This window comes from Harmonia axyridis, chromosome 3 (assembly GCF_914767665.1).
Source record: "Harmonia axyridis chromosome 3, icHarAxyr1.1, whole genome shotgun sequence".
Lineage (NCBI taxonomy): Eukaryota > Metazoa > Arthropoda > Insecta > Coleoptera > Coccinellidae > Harmonia > Harmonia axyridis.
The window spans coordinates 18,814,158-18,837,482 of record NC_059503.1 but is presented as its reverse complement, the minus strand read 5'-3'; the positions used below and the strand labels follow the sequence as shown (position 1 = coordinate 18,837,482).

At 34.3% G+C, this 23,325-nt stretch overlaps 1 protein-coding gene across 2 annotated transcripts in view; it reads right to left on the bottom strand.

Annotated features, from left to right (window-relative positions):
• The window catches only part of LOC123674615 (paired mesoderm homeobox protein 2-like), a 97,506-nt gene that overhangs the window by 9,886 nt on the left and 64,295 nt on the right, over nucleotides 1-23,325 (bottom strand). The gene's annotated exons all lie outside the window — the stretch shown is intronic.

Below are 23,325 nucleotides of genomic sequence, written 5' to 3'. Positions count from 1 at the left end.
TCCTTCCCCCACCCAGATGGCTCAATCAGAAAAGGGGCGGTTTAAGATGGTTTCAAAGTTAAATTAAGTCATCAAGTGGCGCTTGAGGTTTCTTCAGAGGCGGATCCTTATGTTCACACGTTTTCATCAGATATCTGTTGAAGATTTCTGTTATCAGACATAATATCTGACCAAATTTTAAAAAAATGAGCAAAAGCTTTAGAAGCTTTTGAGAGATCATCTATTCATGCAGTAATTGTGCCTTGGAGAACACACAGCACGGTCTTCAAGTGCAGAATTGGTGCATTAATGACAAGAGATTAAAAGCTCCTGGCTTCGCGTCAGTGCTTTCCTAATTTTTTTTTGATATTCTTTTTCAATTTTCTATGGTTCTGATGACACTATCAACACGAAATTTTGCACCACACTTGTAATCGTTATTTCATGTTAACACTCTAAATCTCAACTCAACAAAAATATAAGGTACATTTTTTGATATTCTTCAATTTCTTATGATAACAACGGGATCAATATGAAAGTTTCCTCGAGGCTTGAAAATTTAATTAATAATAATAATAATTAATAAATTTATTTGCAGAAATATTATACATTCTGAAACAACAAAAATTCCCACAAAGGTCGTTCAATAGAAGGTTTCATTTTGATTAGACCGCTATCTGGGCATTTTGAAGCTGTTATCTTTTGATATTTGACAAGTAAAAACTACACTATTAATAAAAATGGAACTATACACGCTTCAAAAACGCATTGAAATTGTTAAAATTCACCACAAAACAGGTGAAAATTTTCCACTCACAGTTCGAAAAACTAAGGCACTTTTGGGTAGAAAAATTTGACTGTGTGCGTCGCTCAAGGACAACTGGAAATATTGCTGCTTAATGTAGACGAAAACCCAGGCTTGTCGATTTCTCCTCGATCTTAGAAATTCATGATTTTTTATGGCCGTAATTGGAAGATATTGGTGAGGACGAAGTTTTCAACAAGACGACGCTATGTGCCAACAAGCAACGAAACAATCTCAAATTTGGAAGGTGAGTTTTATGATCGTTTTATTTATCGGAGTGGTGATCACTATTGGACACCGAGATCTTGTGATTTAACACCTTTATACCCAGTTGCAAGAACGTTCATTTAAATTTAAAGCCGTAATTGAACTTTTAATCCTCTAGTAGGAGTAGCCTATTGGATACCTGTACTGTTTAATGATAATAACCTAGATAACACTCTGATGTTGAGCCTGCTTGGATCATGCCTATGTCTTTATTCATTCGAGCAGTATTCAAATGGTTTTGAGGCATTTTTGTCAAAATGTGGAGATATCAAGGCTGAACACTATACGTAGGACTTTTATGAACAACTAATAGTATGGAAGATTGTAATTTCAACTGTAGGAATCAACATGAGGTAGCCAATCGCCAGGTTGTATTTTTGTCGAATAATATGCAGATATTAGATTTTTGTGAAGAAGCTTAAAAACTGCATGAACAATATGTTAGCAAAATAGTTTTTCAACAATTGGGTTGACTAAGGGTAGTGTAGTATATAATATTTCATGAAATAAACATTATTTTTAGATTTTTGCTGGGTACTTTTTTTCAGATTGTTTGAATTTGAAAGTTATTCGAAGATTTGGATGAATAATAAATAATACAATGCTCAACGAAATTCAATTCAATGAAAATTTGGGAAATTTAAAACAGTTTTTTCGATTTAGTGGCAAAAATAGTAATTAATGTAGCAAGGGTCTTAACTAGATATTTATTTGCGAGGGCATCAACATCTCTTAGTATCCTTGAAGCAAACAAACTTTTATACCATAAAAATATTACCTGTTACATCCACAAATTCGAAAATTCTATTTAATTTTTAATTAGTATAGTGAATGTATACTAATTTTCTTTGAGACTTTCCATTGTTGCTTTGAAAAAACTGTGAAACTTCAAATTTAAACATTGCTGAAAAATATGACATTGAAAAATTTCCGTTTAAGCAGAAAGCAGTAGAAAACTAGTTACCAAACAAGTCACGAAACTTTTTTGACAAAGAGTACCAAAATTTTGTAATGTGAATGGTGAAAAATGTTGACGGCAGTCAGAACTTGTGAATATGTTAGTTAGTCATGTAGAAGATAAAAAGTCAGTTCATTTGGATAAATATAGCAGAGAATCACAAATTTCATATTTATTCGTATAAAAAAAGTTGATAGTGTTCATAATTGGTTATAACTTTATTAATATGAATTATTAAATACATACAAAGATACAAAAATATTTCTCTGTTTATATTATTTCCCAGGACCTTAGTGTATTTAGATTATACCCAAGGGCATAATGTACTCAATGATGACATTAGTAATTGAGCCATAAAATCAAAATAACAAACTGATATGACAAAGATTATTTATATCAACACCACCAAAATTAAAAAATTCCTGACTATCAATATAAGATCTATAAATTCAGAATGAACACATTATACTAGATGTTTGAAAAATTCCAACACCAGTAGTGCTACCATTGTTCTAAAGGGCCTAGATCTTTGATACGCCCCTGCTTCTTTGAAAATTATGGGCTCAGTAATTGGTGATAATTGTGTTGACGTTGGAAATGTGCGGAAAGGAAGATTCCGATTTAACTGGTCGTATATATTGTGTTTTATGGTCGATGACAACGAGACTCCTGTGATTTATTTCTGTAAAGTAACATTCCTGAGGGCTCTCATATATGTGTTTGACAATATGAACACTTCCGGGCCATCAGGACACTAGGGTGATGGATATGCGTAGCTTCAGGGAGGTAGATTGCAGCAAGGGTGGTCAGAGATTTTCGTCATTCTTTGAAAAATTTTCCCTATAGGATGGAAACTTTTCAAGTGCTTGTTCTTGAGAACTGAAAATCTGCTTCAATGTCTGCAATAGGCTATTAATTGACACAAATTCATTTGACAAAAGAAATATTTCATTGAATGTATAAAAAACGTTTTGAAAACACGAATGATTCAAAATGAGGAAAGAAGTAGAATGGGCAAATTTACGAGGACATAAATTGGCGGTTAAAACATGTTCTTACTTAGTTCTTTCGTGTTAGGAGTTTGCTGCGATATTCGACATTTTTTATAACGAAAGTCATTTTGAGCAAATACGTTGGTTGTTCTATAGTATTTTCCAAATTTTCAGCAAAAACTCCCTTCATAACAGTAGCATTATGTTAAAATTCATAACTTTCTTTCCCATGAATCTGGTTTTTTCAGGAAGAATTTGCTCTCCCACACAATAATAATACACTATGACCGTGAAGTATGGAACAAATTCATTTTTAGCTAAACAGACCATTTACGAAATAATCCTGAAACACGTCGATTTTTATTTTAATTTACTGTATTTTAAAATAATAATCTAATATACAGGGTGAATTACTTTCGGGTAATGACGTCACCGGCTTTTTTTTAAATGGAACACCCCCATTATGTCTGCATTTTCCGATTACTCTAGCTGAGCTGATTCCAAAAATGTATCACATGTTGATTTCAATTGGTACAGGGTGGACAAAAATACAATCGTTTTGTGTGTGCTCATAAAGTAACGCGAAACATTCTTTATTAGTTAAATTAACAATATTATCAAAAACACTTATTGTCTAGCGGCAATTGGTTTGAATGTAACACATTGTAGTTTGTTACATTTTTAGATTAAAAAAAATGATCTGTTTCCAAACATGTTTGGTACTTGTGGTCTAGCAGACAGAATATGAAAGAAATTATTTCTCATCAATTAAAAAAAAACATAGTCGTCTAGATTTTTGTGAAATGTCATTATTTGTTTATTGCCGCTAGACAATAAGTATTTTTGATAATATTTTTAATTTAATTAATGAAGAATGTTACAAGTTACTTTATGAGCACACACAAAACTATTGTATTTTTGTCCACCCTGTACCAATTGGAATCAACATGTGATACATTTTTGGAATCAGCTCAGCTAGAGTAATCGGAAAATTGAGACAAAATGGGGGTGTTCCATAAAAAAAAAAGACGGTGACATAATTACTCGAAAGTATTTCACCCTGTATATTAGATTATTATTTTAAAATACGGTAAATTAAAATCAAAAATCGACATGTTTCAGGATTATTTCTCAAAATGGTCTGTTTAGCTAAAAATGAATTTGTTCCATACTTTACGGACACAGTGTATAATATTTGATCTTTGCTGCCTCATCTTCTGGCAACAATTCCTGGTTCAGAACACCGCAGTAATCCAAAAAAAAACTAGTCAACATCATCTTCACTTTTAATAAACATAAGCATTAATTTTTCATGTAGGTACTATACAGTACTCATGCATGTGTTTTTTTGAGTTGATTCGATAAGTCGATGAAATTAAATTTACACTTTAGCCTTGTCGTTTTTCAACATTTTCTTTTTGATTCACTTCATTATCTTTCTTATTACTCGAGAAACACCATTTTATAGCATGGCATGATTCTATTGAATTCAATTAACATTATAAGCACGAAAGTAGCAGAATGGATCTAGACTTAGTAGCAGGCTATGGAAAACAAAGAGTAATAGTAATTGTCAAATGCAAATGCTTAGTGTCAGTGTGTTATTTTTGCAAATTTTTCATTAACGAATATTCATGAGAAACATTAAATCTTACACGCAAAGAATGCACTCAAACAGCAATATTGTGTGAGGAAGGTTGAAGTCACTGACGAATTGGTGAAAGATTTCATGTTAGTCACACAACTGTTTGGTCGCACGGAACTTGTGATCATTATTGGAAAACTAACAACTGAAAGGTAACAGTTCGTTACAATGTTTACATCAATAAAATTTTTTCATTCATAGATTTTTGTTGATGCAAGATGATGACAGGCCTCACGCTCCTCGAGTTGTGAGAAATTGTCTAGAGCAAGTCGGTATCGTTATCAGGGTATGGCCAGCTCGGAGCTCGGATTTAAATCCCATAGAGAATCTCTGGGATATTCTTAGGAGAAGATTACAAGAGGAACATAACTTAAATACTTTGAAAGACATAAATTACATTTATGTTGTTCGCTCATTCCGTCATGAGCCAATTGCATACTTGGATACTACAACTGTATAATATGTGGTCTCTGAGGGCGCAATTGAATGAATGGACAAGACAAACAGAAACGAATTTCAGAACGAATTTGACATCAGTGAGTCGAAACAATTTCCGGCTCAAAATTTGAAAATTACAGATATTATTACGAAATGACAGGCCGATCTGTTCTGAGAACGAGCGCTCGAAAACGTCTTTCATAACAAAACCATACGCGAAATGTTGAAGTCGGTCTTTCTGTTACTGGGCATGCAAATTATTTCTTAGAGTATTATGACACATCCTTGTCGAAAGAAGAACTCTTTTATAGATATCCGTCGGTGTCTGTTTCAGGGTATATCAAATGACCACAAGTTACCACAAAAACACATGTGCCGACGTCAAGCGCACGGTCGGGTGCATTCTGAATCTCATCCTACGATCCCAATGATCTGGTATGGATCCCGTTGTGTGCTAGGATCCTCGTTGTGTGGCGTTTTACACGCCCGCAGTGGGATGTACCCGACTACTAGACGCCTCTCCTTACACGTCTCTATTTTAAGGATCAACTATTGTACAGGATGTTCACTTATGGAATACACTGCTCAACAATTGATAGGGATCACTTACTTGTTCTAAATTTATTTCTGAAATATTCGCTTCAAGATTATAAATTTAGTCAGATATCAGAGTATTTTCTGTTGATAATATGGTTCACTTGAGAAAAGAATGAAAAAATGGAAAGTTGGAGAGAAAAAAAAGACTTTATTAGGAACACTCAAAATTCTGTGTTTGAATAACATTCAATTTTCAATTTTATGATGAAACCACAAGAAGGCTGAAGTTTCGGTTAAGCTAGTACCTAGTTGGTCCCCCACGAGCTCGTCTCAAGCATTCTACCCTACGAGGCATACTTTCGATCAAACGATTTATAAAATTTTGGGGCAAATTCGTCTAAATATCCCGTAAAGCGTTAGAAAGGTCTTCCAGGTTATTGATCGGTTGTTCTAAGGTTGAAAATTGTCTAGACATCTCAGACCAGACATGTTCGATGCAATTCATGTCTGGAGAGCGAGCTGGCCAGTCCAACCTATCAATAGCATGAGTTTCTAGCGCTTCATTAACCAGACGACTACGGTGTGGACGGGCATTATCGTCAATTAAAATGAAATTCACGCCCACGGCAGCCGCAAACGGAACAATTATGGGTTCAATAATCATATCGTGATATCTCTGGCTGGTCATGGTGGTGTTCTGCAGAACAACCAACTCTGTGCGTTGGTTCAAACAAATGCCTCCCCATACACATATAGAACCTCCGCCAAAAGCTGTTGTGGGTACCATAAACTGTTCTGCATACCTTCGACCTCTTTCCCTCCAAGCAAGAATACGTCCATCGGAGTTGACCAAACGAAATCTAGACTCATCCGTAAATAAACATCAGCTCCAATCTTCAAGCGTCCAATTGCGGTGCTCCTCAGCCCATTGCCGTCGATGAACCCGGTGTTCCCTATTCAAACGGGGATGTTGTACCCTCCTACGTGCTCTCAAACCACGAACATGTAGTTGTCGTCTTATAGTCTGGTTCGAAATTAGAACTCCTGTTGCAACTCTCAGTGATCTATTGAGCCACGACGCCGGGTAACTGGGATTTCTCCTAGCATTGAGGATCAAAAGACGATCTTGGGCAGCTGTTGTACTGCGCTGCCGACCTCCCCCATGAACATAAGCTACTGAGTCGTTTTGGATGAACCTATTCCAAGCCAGACTCACGACACTTTGCGAAACATTCAACCGCCGGGACACTTCTCGCTGGGACAAACCTTCCTGTATCCACCGTATGATTTGGTCCAGTTGCACAGGAGCCAAACGTCTTCTCGGCATGACTGATAAGCTGATATTGTTCTCATTTCTTTAATTATTGTCACCTTATGTGTTTGAACGAGAGAAAAAAACAGATTTAATAACAAATACCACATTGCTTTTCACTCCACCTGTAACAGCCTACAGATAATAATCGATTTCGTGAACAAGAGCCGATGAAGTGAGGAAGACTTTGATATAATCAACCCAAAACATCTTACTTTTTCCTTAGAGAACATATAATGTACAGATATTCACGAGATAACTTGAAAAAAATACAAATGAAGAGAAGTTCATAAGTGATCCCTAGCAATTGTTGATCAGTGTAGTTTGAGAAATGGATATTCAAAGTGAATACATCGAAAACAGTAGCAATCTACTTCGGTGGAACAACAGTAAAGAAAGAGAAAGCAGGAAACGTCAAAATAGAAAACAAGACGATAGAATGGAAAAGGGAAGCAAAATATCTGGGAGAGTAATATTGGATGAAATAATGAATTTTAACAAACAGATAGAAGAAAACAGAAAAAAGGCAAGGCACGGGAGACTGTACCCGCTGCTCAACCCTAAAAGTAAACATTCTTTAGAAAACAAGCTGAAGATAATAAAAATAGTGCTAATATCAAGCATTACGCATGCAGGAGTTACTTGGTACAATACGAAAGACAATAATAAGGATCAGTTTCAAAGTACGTTGAGTTCAGTAATCAGAACAGCGGTTGGCACCCCATAGTATATAACCAACCAACAAATCAGAGAAGAACTGAAAACTGAAACGATTGAGGAATAGTCAACAATCAAAGAAAGAAGACGATAGAGACGCTGAAAGAGCACGAGAATAAGGAATTAAGAAAGATACTACAAATCAAAATAAGGATGACAGGTAAGAGGTAATACCTCTTTCAAAGAACTAAATAGAAGAAAAAAGTGACATGAAGTAGGGAGGAAAGTCTTTCGATCAAACAACAGTAGAAAATAGGAGAAATCAAAGTAGAGGTGTAGGGAATGTCAATTCCGGACCTTAAACAAAAAGAAGATCTGAGTACAGGATGTTCTGTCGAACAGAAGTCATATACAGAAAACTGCATGAAGCACTAGAAGCATCCTGAATAAGGAAAAAATCGCAGTTTTACACAAAGACACAATTAGTTTTTAAGTTCGTTAACAGCTTCGTGAGAGGACACATCATAGTTAAGTGAAGAAGATTGTTTAGTTTAAGTTTTCAAGGTGGAAAGTCAGAGAATCAACGGAGACCAGGTGAGTCCCTTTCCTGTTAGAATTTTCCTTCTTATTGCTGACTGTTCCGGGTGGTATTTCCTCTCAAATTTCAGAAATTAAGCGAATTTCATTTCTTTTATATCGGATAATTCACAAATTTGTGTGGCGGATCAATCCAATTAACAATTACATAAATAATACAGTCCACTAGAATAACTTTTAAATGTAATTTGGATTGATCCGTAACATAATTGATCCATTCGGGTCGGATTTATATTCAGGGGTCTTTAGAGAAGGGTTTCATTGTTTTTTTTAATTGTAATCGTGATAGAGTTACAAACAAGGGTAAAAAGGCAAATAAATGCCCAGATTCTTATGAACAGTAGGTTAGGTGGTTAGGTATAGTGCGGTAGGTGGTGTTCATCAAACGTGTCACACACTGTTCGATCTTTTATAAGGCAGTCTGTTCATGAGAATTTTTCTTGCTCTATAAAAAATGGTTTTTTGTAGCTTTATTATAAAATCATTTCATCGGAAAGTATCACGCGATATAACGTTTTCGGCTGTATTTGCGATATTTCATCTTAGATTCCCCTTAAAAAGTACATATGAGTAAGTCCGGTGATTGCTCCTCTGTTGGGCCGGTCCGTAAAAACGATTACTCTCGAATGGAATGACCTATAATAACTTGAAATTTTCAGGGTAGGTTCTGATCTTGACTGTCGTGGTCGACTAAAATCTGACAAGAGTTTCCGTGAATATGGGCAATCGAGTTTTTTTTCCTGATAATTTTTAAGGGAGCAATTTGAAATGAAATTTTGTGTTCAGATGTGAAATAACAATTTCAAACTACATGCAAAATTCATTTTGATACCGTTACCATAACCAGAGGGAATTCAAGAAGAATATCGGAAAAAAGCTCAATATTTTGATGGCAACAGATCTGAATATTAATTTCAAGCCTTATGCAAAATTTGAAGTTGATCGATTCTCAAGAACCATAGAAAAATAAAGGAAATTATTCAAAAAAAATTACCCTAATATTTCCGCAACAAGAAATTCAAATTTCGGCATAAAAAATAATGACAGTTTGCTATTTATACCATTTGTTCGCAAATGCTTCATATACCTAAATGCAGAGTGTTGAAGTTCTTCTTTAAAACTTACTATTTAATTATTGCTGCCAATTTTTTGAGAGAAAAACCGGTACGCCACTGGGATATTTGAAACAAAAATAATTTTTGAATTGATCGTTCAATTTGTGACGAAAAATTTTTCATTACTTTTTCGTATGGGGTGCCTTTACTATACGAAAAAATCTCAACTTTAATAGATTATCAATCTAATGATAGATACTTTATTAAAGGAATGAAAAAACACGTTAAGATGTTATATTTTTGACTAGAAATGGCACCCTTACAAAGCAAAGTTATGAGAGATTGTTTGCCACAAATTGAGCGAGAAATTCAAAAATGATTTCTAGCTAAAAATATCTCAGTGGCGTACTATTAAAAAAAGAAATCATTACTCGTATGCGAGCCAATGATGCAATTAAAATTCTTAACTGCATGTCAATAAATGCAAAATTCATTTGAATATCTCTATCGGTTTCAGAGCAATAAATGAATATTCAGTACCTACGTATTCAAGAAAAATCTTTTACAGTGCGTATATTGGAATGAGAAACATTCGTGAACCAAAAGAAAAGCACCATATTGTAACCCAATTTTTGGCTAAAACAAATTATACCGAGGAGCCTCCATATTTCCCTGATATAGCACCGGTCGACTTTTTATTCTTCCAAAATTTAAAAAAAGTACTACTTCGAAGCAATCGGTTTCTGTTACTAAAAGAGAAGTCGATTTCTGAAATTCAAACTTGAAAAATGTTTTGACGATTGGATTATACGTACTTAAATGTGATGTTTTCGAAGCGGCATACACAATTAAATGTGGAGTAATCGATATTTTGTGTTTGACCAGTTTTTGATATTTTGTTAACTTAATCGTTAATTAGCATTAAAGTATGGTAGTAGTAACTAGTAGTATCTTCATGTGAATTTTAGATCGTTTTTGATTGATTCTGTTCAACTAATATAACTCACCTTATACCAGGCGCGGATCCACGGGGGGGGGGGGGGGAACTGGGGGAACGTTCCCCCCCCCAAATGACCCAGGCACCTCTTAAATTTTGCCGTCCCTCCTAGAATTTGACATACTTAGGCTCAAATAATTACAATATCAGCAAAATTTCACCTTCAATACATTTTGGGAAGATCCATATCTATGAACGGCAAAAAAATGACGTCCCAAAATGGCGAAAGTGTCTGGGCTCCACATTTTCAGTATTTTGAGTATCTAAAAGTTCCCCCTCCAAAAGTGGGGCCTGGATACGCGCCTGCCCTATACTCTCATTCCAAGAGTTCCGGTCTCAACACTTTTCCTCTATTCCCTAATACTTCCAATTTAGTGAATTTCCCACTAATATCCTGACATAACTGAAATCGCTCATATTAATTAGGCATTCACCAGCCATTCTTCATCAGATGGCATGATTTGTGGTGCAGCCAGAGCCATCATGAGGGAGGATGGAGTGGAGTGACTGATGGCAACTCAGACTAGTTTAGGTAATTTGCGCCAATCAGTAAACCTCTTCATCCTGACAGAGACGTCTATCAATCTTGGCTCTTCAAAGCTGTTGAACGCCACATATGTTCTGTATGTGGTGCTTCTAACACGTTGATTTTGACATCCGCTAACATTAGTTAGTACCATCGAGGTTGATATTTATCGATGTTGAGAAATTCAAATTGCTGATATAATTGATTAGTTATCGCAGGTTAGGAAGTTATTTCTATGTTCGACTGACAGTTTATTGACGTAGGTATTATGATATTTTCATTGAAATTATATCGATGGTTTAAGATAGCTATCTCGCTTATTTTATTCGATTCACTCTATAATAATTTCTATTTTCAGATGGAAATTCTCAGATGTAAAAAGTCTTTCAAATCCTCACATAAAAGAAATTTCAAGATTTTCTGTTGTGAGGATTTGCAGAAATTGATTTTATTAATTGAGGCCTGGAAGAAAAATGTCAATTTTACTCATTTTGGTTCATCATTTCATACAATAAATCTTTGGAATCAGTCGGAGAAAAACTCACGAATCCATCTGAATTTTTTGAAATTTGAAATGCGTAGAAGAAGAAGAAGAAGAAGAAGAAGAAGAAGAAGAAGAAGAAGAAGAAGAAGAAGGAGGAGGAGAAGAAGAAGGAGGAGAAGAAGAAGAAGAAGAAGGTGACGAAGAATAGGCTTAGTAGAGGCGATTTGGGAATGTTTATGGCAGGGAATGTTAAAACCGAACAAATGAAAAAAAAACCATTGAATATATCCCTCAACTGAAAAATATTAAAATATCAAGAGGTTTATAATTACCTTCTGCTCATATTCATTATAGCGAAAAATGAAGTAAACTGAGGTTGTATAAGAATATCAAAACTCCTTAATACAGGTACAGAGTGCTCACTGAACGAAATTTCAAACGGAGAGCCTATCGCTACACTCTCGCAACAGTTTCATGAATTTTATTGTCGCAGAAATGAATTCCAAAAAAAAAATTTCCATTGAAAAAACAAAGTTGGAACTCCCACAGGAAAAAATGATTCCCTAATGTGAGTCCGAAAATATTTTTATTACATAATGCTTGAGCAATAAAAATACCTCGTAAAAAATAAGATTCCCATCGATTTCCCAACTAGATATATGAACGCCGCGTAACATATTGAAAGACCCTTTATATTAAAAATAATAAACTAAAACCTTTCATTTTGAATCAAGAAGAAAAGAATACAGGCGGCTTAGTAGAGGCGATTTGGGAATGTTTATTGCAGGGAATGTTAAAACCGAACAAATGAAAAAAAAACCATTGAATATATCCCTCAACTGAAAAATATTAAAATATCAAGAGGTTTATAATTACCTTCTGCTCATATTCATTATAGTGAAAAATGAAGTAAACTGAGGTTGTATAAGAATATCGAAACTCCTTAATTAGATACAAGGTGCTCGCTGAACAAAATTTCAAACAGAGAGTTTATCGATGCACTTGCAACAGTTTCATGAATTTTATTGTTGCAGATATTAATTCCAAAAAAAAAAATTTTCCATTGAAAAAACAAAGTTGGAACTCCCACAGGAAAAAATGACTCCCTGATGTGAGTCCGAAAATATTTTTATTACATAATGCTTGAGCAATAAAAATACCTCGTAAAAGATAAGATTCCCATCAATTTCCCAACTAGATATATGAACGCCGCGCAACATATTAAAAATAATAAACTAAAACCTTTCATTTGGAATCAAGAAGAAAAGAATACAGGCGGCTTAGTAGAGGCGATTTGGGGATGTTTATTGCAGGCAATGTTAAAATGGAAAAAATGAAAGAAAAAACCATTGAATATATCCCTCAACTGAAAAATATTAAAATATCAAGTGGTTTATTATTCCGTTCAACTCATATTCATTATAGCGAAAAATGAAGTAAACTGAGGTTGTATAAGAACATCAAAACTCCTTAATTAGGTACAGAGTCCTCACCGAACGAAATTTCGAACAGAGAGCCTAACGATACACTTGGAACGGTTTCATAAATTTCTTGTCGCATAATTTGCGTGCTTTCCTCGTTAAAAATAACCATTAGTATTGTTAGTGGATACATTGGGGCGGCTTTTTCGTAAAATATGAGTTTTTGCACCGGTACCCGCACGCGACATAATTGCGACAGCCGCATTTTCATAGATAAGGGCATTCATGCATGTTAATTTCAATAAATACGTTGGCATCCCTGATGCACGAGCCTGTACCCGCATATCGGTCAAAGTGGTCATCACCGATTTTGAATGCGGCGAGATTTGTATGGTAAATGTTTGTGTAAATAATGTTTATACGACTGCAGTTGAACCCTCGGCGGAATTGAAACCGCTTGTCTACAAAAACAACCCCCATGCCGACTGTGTGTGTTCATATTTCGTTATTAGTTCAACACATTTTATTGATTCGTTACGTAGGAATTGTTTGTAGAAGAATATTGAAGTAACTTGGAATGTTCACTATTCTGTAGTTGAAATGAGCAAGTTGTACTTAAGGATAATTCATTTTTGGCACCTATTACACATAATATCAGAACATTTAGAAATAAATACAAATTTTATTTTATGTTTAAGTTCTTCCTTCTATGTAGTAGAATATTTCAAATTATTAAAAAAAAAAAAATTACAAAATGAAGAAATCTTTAAGAAGCAAAAATTTGAACATTGGTTTTCTGCCTAGCTGACAACTGTCTTTTATACAGGGTGAGTCTAAAATGTGTACCGATCTTTCTGGGATGATATTACATTGAAAAATAAGGAACATATATCTTTCCAAAGTTGATAAAATTAATGAAATTTCTCCGCAGAACTTCTAAACGGCGAATGCCATAGATTCGAATTAGGTGCATGAATGTAGGTGCATGAATGTATGTTGTTGAAATGAAAATTTTTCATTACACTTCTACATTTCTGATATTGTTATAAAAGGTATTTTTAGAGGGTGAGTCATGATTTTTATGGGACAACTTTCTTTCGAGAGATTTGAGTTGATTCACCCTGTAGAAATGTAATAAAAAAATTTACAATATATGTTTTGAGTTTCGTCATTTTGTATGCTCAATGATATGGTTTCTATATTTTCTTTTCTTCATAATTCATGGATCGTGTTCTCGAACCAGGGGTATCAAAACGACACTGTAAATGATTTTTGTAGAAAATTCTCCTAGTTTTAAGCGCTCGTTCCCGAAACAGAACGCTATACCATCTCGTGTGTTTATTTTTCGAATTTTTAGCCGGAAATGATGTCAAACGATAACTCTCGAACAGAAAAATCAAAATACTTAAAATTTTCGGCAATGTTAGGATCTCAAATACCGTGGTTGGGTTCCACAATGGGAATACCAACTAGGAGTTCTGTAAATATTGCCGTTCGAAATTTTGTTGCACTAATAATTTCGATACTACGTATTGACTAATTATCATCGGAGCCGGAGCTTTTTTTTTTTTGGAGGGGAGGGTGGTTATGAGGTAGGTTATGATATTATTGATGCTATTTCAGCAAGGCTGCTGGAAAATTCTTCGCTTCTATTACTCGCGCCTGCCCTGAGCTAGATGACTGACCTAGTGCGGTAAGTTTATATAACCAGCGGAACTGATTTAAAGAGTGATCAGAAATTCTGATTCGAGAATTCAAAATAAAAATTAATTCTGAAACATTAAAGAGCTGCACCACAAACAGAGTAAAAATCAGCAAAGTTCATCAAAGAGAACGCCAACAAGTCTGATGAGTGCATGCGTTTTATCGTCAATAATTCGTAAAAAATTACTATGGAGGGGATAAATATCTCAGATATTTATGAGTATAAGGCGGCACTTTTGAAGGTTAAATTCGTCTGTATTCCTTCTTGTTGTTCCTGACTGAATTACATTCTCATTCAGTACTTTAGATTTCTCTAAATCGATTTTTTGTTGAGCAAGCTTGAAATGTTGCCCGTGAATTTTGGCGCCCTAGGCGACCGCCTAACCTAACCTCCATAGGTTAGGCGGTCGTCTAGGGCGCCAAAGTTCCAGCCACCCCTGGGATACGCATCCCCAGCAGAGGCCCTGTGAGCGGAACAGATATTTCTGAAATTTCATATATGTAAACAATAGAAATACTTTCGATGATAGCTTCCAGCTGAATTTACAAAAGATTGAAAATAAATAAATTGTCGTAACAAAACACCACGACCCCAAACAGTTTGAAAGATAAAATGTCATACAGAACCGCGATTCTTTCTATGAAGAGAATATCTTTTATCATAAAGAGATACATCCTTTAATCGTGGAATAGGAGACATTCCTCCAGGTAAATAAATAGCTAAAACAAATAGTAGAAAGCCAGCATCTGAAATTTATAGTGACTTTAGGGGACTAGCATCTAACAACTATTATCAGTATACAATAGGAAGACGGTTTCTTCCCTGCGATTTTTTGCCTCATTTCAATAATCTCCCTAAGACTTAGACAATGAAAGAGGTGGGTCTGAGGATGGGGGAACTCATTTTTTTGCGATTTAAAAGGGGCGATGATTCTTTTCAAGATTTATTAATAAGAAAATTTTTTCTATACCGGACATGTTTTTTTTTTTGGGAGTGCCTCGGGTAATGAGAGTATCGTAACATTCTACAACATGATAATTTGGTTGTACCTTATTCTCATTTCTTATTCGCTTCTTTACCATATCGAATAAGGAAGGTACCTCAGTTTGTCCTCCTTTTTTTTATTTGATTTCTTTTAGTATGAAAAAACATTTTTGTTTCAGATTTAAAAATTTCTGCTTTCGAAATGTATTTCAAATTATTTTGAAGATGTTTGGTTTCGTGTCTGTCTGTCACTATGTGTGTGTTACAAGATCGTTCTGTGGAGGGCTTATATTTTAGGAGCAATTTAAAAAGAAGCGTAGTGCGCTCCACATATAGAAAGAGTCTTTCTAGCGATGTTCTGTTCCTCAGAGTTATTTATAAGAAACATTGAATATTTAGTGCATAAATCATATGAAAAAGTTTGTTGGTAGTATTGCAGAAAAAACTGTTGATAAATTCATTGAAGAAATTTTATGTAGTTACCTACATAATTTTACAGAAATAAAGGCAAAACAAACTAAATAGTTACATTTTAAACAACACATTGTCAATAGAAAATACCGCTGAAAAAATTATTAAACCAATTAACATAATCCATGTGTCAGAAAATAAAACAACTACTATAAAAGTATCGGGGCCCTGTTGATCAGAACTGATGTATTTCACCGATCATTTTGACACATTGACTGTAATTTTCAAATTTTGAAGCAAGAATGATATTGAACGATAAAATTAGACGAATTTGTCCTCAAATTCCATTATGTCCGTTGTACCATCCGTAAACATGATTACTCTAGAACTGAAGGACCTAAAACCTTCAAATTTTACTGCTAGGTTCGGAGCAAAATCTGACTAGGGGTTCTCTGAATATGTCGGTTCCAAATTTAGTTTTCCTGATAATTTGGAATTCAGAAATTCGATACCCATGAATTATGGTAGTCAGATGTTGAACAATTTTAAGCTTCACGAAACATTTCAGGTGGATCGCGTCAGCATGAATTTAAAGAATAAAGAATTTTTCGATGAAAACAAAAAATCGAACAAATAACGAAAAGAAATGGGGAAAGCACTGACTTGAAGTGAGGAGTTTTTGCGAGCTCATTCACTTGAAATGCCATTTAAGTGGTCTCCAAGGGTGTAATTGCGACTTCACGTTAGTTCTGCCCTCATTTTTTTGTTATGCAATAGAATTAAATATTGCTGCAGCGGATTTTTGCTTTTTATCTAGAAACATTTTCAGAATTGTCGACTTGACGATCTGAAGATCTGAACTGAATATGTGTAGTGAAATTCAGGATTATTGTTAAGTTTTCATTTATCAGATCTCGGTCTTTAGGTTTAGTGGTCAGATTTGATCGTATCGTGTGTGGATTTTAGATTTCCATCATTAGGTCACCTTTATCAAATGAACAAAAGAGAAAAAACTGATCTACTAATCGATTGAGGAAAAAACATATAATATTTCAAGAAGAATATTATTCAGGGTACGAAGAGCGTTGGTTAGAATATTTCAAAGAAAGGCTGAGATGAACACTCGAAATTTGATAATTAAGCTTTGTTGGGAGAGATGAATTCTTGGAGGAAACTTCAGATTCCTTCTACTTCCGGTTTCACGGGAAATAATAACAACTTTCGTTTTCTAAATGTAACACCAGTTTTTTACATAATCAGATTACCTACTCACTGAATTCTACATTGCTTTAATATATCATTTGCACATTTTTCCAAAACCAATTTTCAAATAGGGCTCCATTTTCACGTTAAAAATAACTTTATTTTTTTTTTAGGAATTTTTTATTACTTTTTTGCAAGAGTAAGGGTGAAAAAAACAATTCATTAATGGTGAAATTTGTATTATAAATGTTCGATATGTTCACCATTTTTATCGAGGTATTTCAAAAGACGTTCTCTACCGAATTGTGTTGTTCTACGAATCTCAGCAGAGTCCAAACTATGGAAAGTGGGAAGTCGCAACAATTTTAATTCTCAGGTTCGGTTATCCATAATGAGATCATTATAAATTAATTCCTTGATCCGACCTCATAGATAAATATCTGAAGTAGTGAGTTCCGGTGATCGAGCAGGCCTAAGAAAGTTACTTACCTCTTTTCCCCACTAAGATCTTTAAATTAAGCCTTTAGCTCGGCATATACTTCTCTACTTTAATGAGTTGGGCTGCATCCATTTGAAACCAACGATTATTGACTCAATCGAGTGGCAAATCATCCAGAAAATTTTTATTTTTTCTCCTAGAATTCTAGATGCACCATTCAAATTTTCATTGTACAGGGTGGGCAAATAAGCGAGGTAAGCGGCTATATCTCAGGATCCACTCATCGTAGAGACTTGCGGTAAAAAATTTTACCACTAGAGTGTACAAGAGAACACACTGGAAATTGTTTTGAAGTTCATACCTCTACCGCTAAGGGGCGTAATAGCTACCGTCGAGTAGAAAAATGAATTTTACTCGAAAATGTTTCATATGAAGTTGAAGAAAAAAATCATCATTGTAATTCTTGGAAAATTCTCTATCATTTTGAATTGTCACTTTCGATTTTACAACATCAAATGAGGGTAGGAGAAAGGGACAAATCTGACTGATTGAAACGCCTCTAACTTCAGTTTGACTCAATATTTTTGAGCAAATTAGATCTCGTCTGAAAGATAATATCTTGTTGATTGAGGACAAAATATAGTCATGATGAATTTGTTTTTGCTGCTTTCGATAGGGGGCGCAAAGTCAGAAGTTCATTGTTTTGTTCATTTTACTCCGAAATTTCAAATGTAATGATAGGATTTTCTTAACACAAACAGAAATTCCATCAAATTTGCATGAAAACACCTGAAGGTCGCAAAGCGGTAATTTCAGGCGTTCTGAAGTTATGGCCGAAAGAAGATATTCTTCAACTGATGCACTGCGGAAAACCAAATTGTGTCTGTGTTCTGACAGAAACAGAAATCCCATCAAATTTGTATGAAAAAACCAAAAGGTCGCAAAGCGACAGCTTCAGGCGTTTTGGAGTTATGGACGAAAAAAGATATTCTTCAACTGATGCACTGAAAAACTAAATTGTGTCTTCTTTTGGCCATAACTCTAGAACGCCTGAAGCTATCGCTTTGCGACCTTTTGGTTTTTTCATACAAATTTGATGGGATTTCTGTTTCTGTCAGAACTTAAAGACACACTTTGGTTTTTCGTAGTGCATCATTTTCCCATTGAAAAAATTTTGTCTCGTCTGTCCAAAATGTTTTGCGTAAGAAATCACGATCTTTTTGGAACTTCATTATAAACCCTTCACAAAAATCAATTCCGCGTGCATAATCTCCTGGTTCCACCTGACCGATAAAAAATGGGTTCTCATTTGAAAAAAAAAATGATTTATGAGGTTTTTGTCATGGCTTGAAATCGAAACAGCCTGTATGTTCAATTGAATTTTTAACTAACGGATGAGAAGCATTGGTATGTCATCTGAGCTAGAAAATCAGAAATTTTCAAGCAAAACCCCAAAGTAATTAGTATTGGAATGAAGTTTTTTCAAGCCTTCATCTCTAACAACAAAGCTTAACTATAAAATATCAAGTGTTTTCTCGACTCTTGTTTTGAAATATTCTAACCAATGGCTCTCGTGAAACACCCTTTATGTTCTATGAGAATTCATTTCTGCCTAAAAAAATGAAAATTTGTACATATTGCTCCTACAGTGGTCGAGTTGTCGAGTAGCAAAATACCCACTAAATCTCTTGCGGTGAATAAAACTAACATTTACAAATGTTAACGAATAAACCATTTTGATGAATAATTGTTTTGTCGCCCAATTAACGTACTTACTCCTCACCTTTCTCTACGTTGCTGGCTGCAGTCGGTTCTCAAAGCAGACACAATTAACTGCTTCAGCGGTCCCAAAAAATTGTTGTAACTCAATATTTGTACATTTTGAAACTACAGCCGGATATTCGGGACGTAATACATGAAACCTTTCAATATAACTAATTAGTACACATCTTCTTCAAGCTGGTCCGCTTTTAGTCACAGCTTCATCTTTGTCGACTAACTATAAACTGGGGAAACATAAAAACGCCGGTACAGCCAAACGTATTGAAATAGGATGAAATATGTCAAACAAAATGCTGAAAATCCTCGTGTAGGTTGTATTTTCTTTAACTCGCTACTCGGCTAGTATGATTATTATTACTTTTTTTTCCGGAGATGAGGGAAATTTATGAGGATGACATGCGGCGCCAGGTGGGGGAAGCTGACACCTTCCTGCATTCGCACATCAAAAGGAATTGAGTTAGTGTCGGTATTTTGGTAGGGTTGTTATCTTTGCCACTAATATTTATTTGTAGATTCTCAAGTGAAGGTGTAAAGGATCAATCGGTACTTTAAATCATCCCTGTCAAACAATTTTTTATTTGATAATTCCGAAAATATATCTTTGAATCCTTTGAGTACATTTCCACAGAGAACATCTACTTATTCATATACAGGGTGTTTCCTAAACATGCGGCAAAAGTTCAGGGGGTTGTTCCTTGGACTATTCTAAGAATATTTTGTCCTTTGATGATTTTTGAAAAACCTATTTGTTTCGAAGATATAGGGGAAACAAAATTTCAGATAATAACATTTTATTATGAAAAATTACATGAAAATTCAACTCAACCTACAAAAACTGTTGAAAATGACCACCTCTAGCCAGCATACAAGCATCCAATCTTCTCCTCATTGACTGCATAGCGATTCATAATAGTCAAAGATAAAATGTTAATTGCTAATACATCACAAAACGAATTCAAATGAAAACCGTGTTTAATCTGTATTCCTTTACCATCTGCACTTATCAATTTTTAGTCAAAAAACTGGCCGTTTTTAGTAATTGGAATGTTGTTAAACAAATTTAAAAATAAATTGTACCTACTTAGTAAACACAGTGCGGTACGCATTTTTATTTGAACTATTATTAATTTTAAAAATATGAAAAATGTTGTTCGCCCTGTATCTTCGAAACAAAGAGGTTTTTCAAAAATCATCCAAGGACAAAACATGCTTAAAATAGTCCAAGGAACAACCCCCTGAATTTTTGCCGCATGTTTAGGAAACACCCTGTATAGAGTGTTAGTGAACAAGTGCTACAGTATGAACTATATAATTTTTTTTTAATGCTTCGTATTCTAAGATACTCGGTGTTTTTCTTGAAAACTAACTATTCATTTCTCCTTCTTCTTTAAGAAGGCTCTCAAGTTTCTGAAAAAAAAAGGTACGCCACTGGGATATTTCGAACAAAAAATCGATTTTGACTTGGTCGTTCAATTTGTGACAAAACATTTATCATTCCTTTTTTTCGTATAAGCCGCCTTTTTATGCAAAAGTTAAGCACCTGAACTTATATACATTATTAAAAACTTTTCAATAATAGATACTTTTTTAAAGAAATGAAAAACACGCTTTGAGATGTTTAATTTTTTTTTGTATAAACACAAAAAAATAAATTAGAGATTTTTTGTCATAAATTGAAAGAGGAATTCACTAATGATTTTCAGCTTGGAATATCTCAGTGGCGTTCCATTTTTCTTCAAAAAACGACTTGTGTGCGCGCGCTAATGATCAACATACAATTCTTAATTGCATGTCAATAAAAATGCTAAATAACTACTAAATTTCATATGAATATCCCGACTGGTTTCAGAGTAAAAACTAAATAGCTTTTAAGAAAAACGCTTCATCTCAGAATACGAAGCAAATGCGAAAAAAAATATGCCTAATATTTTCATGCAAAATCAGCCCAATGAGTTTGTCGTACTTATTCACTAACACCTGTATACAATTCAAAATAACGAATAAAATGAGGAAAGCACTTATATGATGTTAGGACCTTCTGACCGCTCGATCTTTCATGCGACAATTGCTTCCTTGGAGACCACAGAGCAGAACTGCTTATAGGTATATCCAAGGTTGCAATTGGCACATGAATGAATAGGCACTAAAAAGTTCTTGATTCGAGTAATTGTTTTCCTCATTTTTTACGATATTGCGCTTTCATTTCCTATGAAAAACATAAATATTTGCATACAGTTCCCTTGCAGAATCTCAACTCAGTTATGTTGTCTCTGAAATATTAGGCTTTTTTTCGATATTCTTCTGAATTTTTTATGGTTCTGGTCTCGCTATGAAGATGAAGCTCGAAAGAAATATTACACATTTCAATTTATAACTGAATAAAAAAGGAAATAAATAACACACGTGACGTTTCCACAATTTAGAATGTGTTATCTACTTTGTTGGATAATTCACATGTTTCAACTAGCGATGACATAAAATTTCGCTGTTGTTTCCATAGACATATGTTAATTTCAGAATAACCTAACCTACGAAAGAAAAGAAAGTTTGACTAATATCGGCTTTAAATTTATCCTAAAGAGGATTAACCAGTAAATATCTTGGTATTCGTGTTTACATATCGTCGGCTTACCTACTGCTACCTACTACAAATAAGTAACATTTTGTTAATTTTGTGTGAATGAGGTTTGAAAGCTTCTGCCTCCAATAAAACAACTTCATGATAGAAAACCTTTTAATAAGTGAAAAAATTACGTTGATTGTGATGCTGTGAATATAATAATTAATGCCAGAAATCAGGATAATTTGCTTACGAAAATGCACTTAACGCAAAAATGATAAAAATGTACTTATCTTGTTTTGGCAATAAACCGACGATATATTATTTCACTAAATCCTGAAGACCTGATTGGAACATCCTTTATGTTGAAGAGAAAAGAAAAAATCTTTTATCTTTGAAATTATTTCACAAGAAATGTATTGCCAGTGAAATCTTTCAAAATAATATTTGAAATAAATTATTTCCATATTTGGAATTTATATTTTATATATAATATAATATGAGATCTTTTCTTAATTTCTGTTCGAATAATTGTTTCAATCGGACGTTAATGTCGCGAATATACGTTGCACTTATAATAAAATAACTTCTCTTGAGGATTAAAAGTAATGCAGAATAAACGATCTGGAGAATCGCAAATGTTGTCAATCTATCAACTGGATTAGTCCATTTCTATCCTACCGCGTAATGGAGAACATTCACCCGTGAACAGGACGTTTATTATGATTACACGGAAATCTATTATAACTACGATAAATAGTGAGCAACAACACTGTAAATTCGTTTGGAATAAGAATAAATCTCACTCAGTGGTAATAATATTCAGGACAGTCAGAATAAATAGCTACATAATGAGCATCATACATAAAACGCCTTGTGGAGATGTTTCACTATTCACAGTCTCTGAAAATGAAAAAAGAATTTTCCACATTTCATTTTGATAGGAATACTTCTTGGTACATATTTGATACATAGGTCTGGTCCGATTCCATGATAAATATAAAGGGTTCTCAAAAAGGATATTTCATCGACTATATTTAAAATTCATAAAATTTTCAAAGATCACATCGCACATTTGAGAATGTATGTCCTCGATAACTTCACGAATTCCATCTTTAAGGTCTTGAATCGATTGTGAAGCATTGATAAAACCTTATTTTTCACGTGGCACCAAGAGTTGAAAGGTTCACATCCTCCAATTTCGATCATTTTTTTTTTCGTTAACACTATGAGCTAAAGCAGCAACATTCTCAGTTGTTCTTGAGCGAAGCACACGGTTTCGATTCTTCACATCCAAGTCCACCTCCAGATATTTTGGTGCCCCAGCAAAATAAAATTTCGCCGCCCTGTTTTTACTAATTCATCTGGCTTAATACATAGTTAATTCATAACAGGCAATGGAACCTACTTGGTCATCGGAGTATTATCTTCTTCCTCATTCTCATCTTGGGCGTTGAATTGATTTCGTATGTTTTGTTATTTACCAGAAAAAATTGTTTTCGGACGCTGAGGGCCCTGTACAACCATTTAATACTGCGTATTTCTTAGTTATTCGATTTAATGAGTAATAT